Here is a 2,560-nt window from a genome sequence, read left to right on the forward strand (position 1 = left end):
GCTCGCGCAAGCCTTTCCCAGGGCTTGCCTTTATGAATTCTCAGCCTCCAGCGGGAGTCCCGGGCCGAGGACTCCCATTGGCTGCGCGGCTCTAAGCCCCGCCCCGCTCCTGGTCCATGCAGCGGCTCGGAGGCTGCAATTGACAGGCAGCAGGTAAGGAAGGAAGGAAGAAGGAAGAGAAGGCGCGAGTGCAAGGCGCGGGACCCAAGCAGGTGCGGAAGATCAGCTTCAGCTTCCTCAGCACAAAGGGGTGTGTTTGTATATATACATATATATTATGTGTGCATGCGCGCGCGCACACACACACACAAAATATCTCTGTTTCTCTACCAGCCTCTGCCAACCGGGTTGTGTACTACAACTCCCATCAGCGGTTGTGTACTACAACTCCCAGCAGCCCCAGCCAGCTGGTGCATATATAATAAATACAATGTGTGTGGATATGTGTGTATCCCTTTTCTCCAAAGAAGTAGCAGCTGTTTCATTTATCCCAGCTGTGTAGCCCCCTGGATTTTTTCATTCTTTCTCTCTCCCCACCCCCCACCCCTTGCAAAAATAATACAATGAAGGTAATTGTTTTAAAAACCTCCTGGAAAGGCTCGATGAGCTGGGAATGAGTTAAGAAGCCCCCTCCCCGGTTTTGGGTTTTTTTTTATAGAAAATTGCCTTAGAAATGAGCACACGCAGCCTCAAAAAACACAAACCTCCGAGGAGGTCAGCTGTACTGCCACGCAGCGTTTCATATCCATCTATAATGGTGCTGCTTGTGTGTGTTTAAAGTTTTCCTTTTCTCCCCTATGATCACTGCAGCGCGATGGAATGAGCTCATATCAGATTAACCCCTCCTAATCAAAAACGTGCGTGCATAATGTCCATCTCCCTCCTCTCGCCGTGGAAGAGCAGCGCGAAGGAAGCCTCGCTTGTTTGCCTTGGCTTGGCTGGGCTTGGCGCGCCTCGGCCCCCTCCCGCCCGGCTCTGGCGCTCGGCCCACCAGCTGGATGCTCTTGCTCCCAGGCCAGCGGGACCAACAGCGCGGCTCTTCTGTAGGGCCCCAGGAGCGATCCGCTGCAGCCACTATCAGCAGGGAGGGAGAGTCGAAAACGTACACGCCATAGATTTAAAACATATTACTTCCCCCCCCCCCCGCACTCCCAGTAACACGGGAACTGTAGTTTACCTCTCACAGAACTACCATTCCCAACACCCATGCCAAACTACAGTTCCCAGGATTCTTTGGGGAGGCCAATGTGCTTTGAATTTATGTTGCGATTGCAGTTTGGGGTCTGCGTACCCATAAAGCATATTTGAAGCACATTCCCCCCACCTCGAAGAATTCTGGGGCACTAAGGGTTGGTGGGAACTGTCGACTACAGCGCCCAGGGTTCTTTGAAGGAAAGACTGTGTTTTGGTAAAAGACTTGCTCACATGTAACAATGTATAAGAAAGCAAGCCTTATGAGGAACGGTTGAAGGAACCTGGAAAAAGAGGAGACTGAGTGGAGCTGATCTTCAAATATCTGAAGGGCTGTCACAATGGAAGATGGAGCAAGCTTGTTTTCTGCTGCTCTGGAGGGTAGGACTCGAACCCATGGCTTCAAATTACAAGCAAGGAGATTCCAACTAAACATCAGGAAGAACTTTCTAACAGTAAGAGCTGCTTGACAGTGGGGGCTGAGGACTCTCCTTCATTGGAGGTTTTTAAGCAGAGGTTGGATGGCCATCTGTGATGGATGCTTTAGTTGTGACTCTTGTATTGCAGGGGGTTGGACTAGATGACCCTTGGGGGGGTTCCTTCCATCTCTACAATTCTGTTAATCTATGGCAGCTTTAGAGTGTGTAAGATTGTTTAAATATCAAAATTTCAGAATAGACCAGTATGTGAGAGTTACTTTTTTCAATACACCCCAAATTAAAATTGCTCAACATTTAGAGTACCGGTATGTAAGAGTATTAATTCCCCATAAAGATTAAAATCTGTTGAGTTTTATAATCTAAGAGTGAAAGCTGCTTTTGCCCTCACTGGAGTCCAATCAAAGACGGATTTAGAGGCAAACGACCCTGGCAATTGCTTGGGCTGTCAGTTTTGGGGTGGGTTTGTCTGGTGGGTCTAGTTAGTATCTCAAACCACTCAACAGCTGAAACAAGCGATGCAACATTTCACATTTACTTAAAAAGGTGTGTTAATTCATTAGAAGAAAAACAACCCAAAAGCTACAGTAGATTGATTAGGACCACCCATGATGTCACAAAATACTGAGCAATTTTTGGGTGTTCCAGAGCTCTTCTGCAGATCTCAACAACTTGCTCACTATTTGGTTGATAAAGACATTATCCTGCTGCAGCTTCCGGAGTCATCTTCGCTTGTGAAGCTGGCAATGCTTGACTTAACAATTATGATGTATGAGGATGATTCATGTGAAATTTACAGCTTCACTCCCTGTTCATAAAGCAGCAGGAGCCTAAGTGATTGTGGTCAGATTTATGTGTGCTAATATTTTTTGGCAGAGATACCTTGTTCTTCATACTATTTATGAGTCAAAGTTGTGAAATGGGCTTTTAAT

Source organism: Lacerta agilis, chromosome 13, assembly GCF_009819535.1.
Source record: "Lacerta agilis isolate rLacAgi1 chromosome 13, rLacAgi1.pri, whole genome shotgun sequence".
Taxonomy (NCBI): domain Eukaryota; kingdom Metazoa; phylum Chordata; class Lepidosauria; order Squamata; family Lacertidae; genus Lacerta; species Lacerta agilis.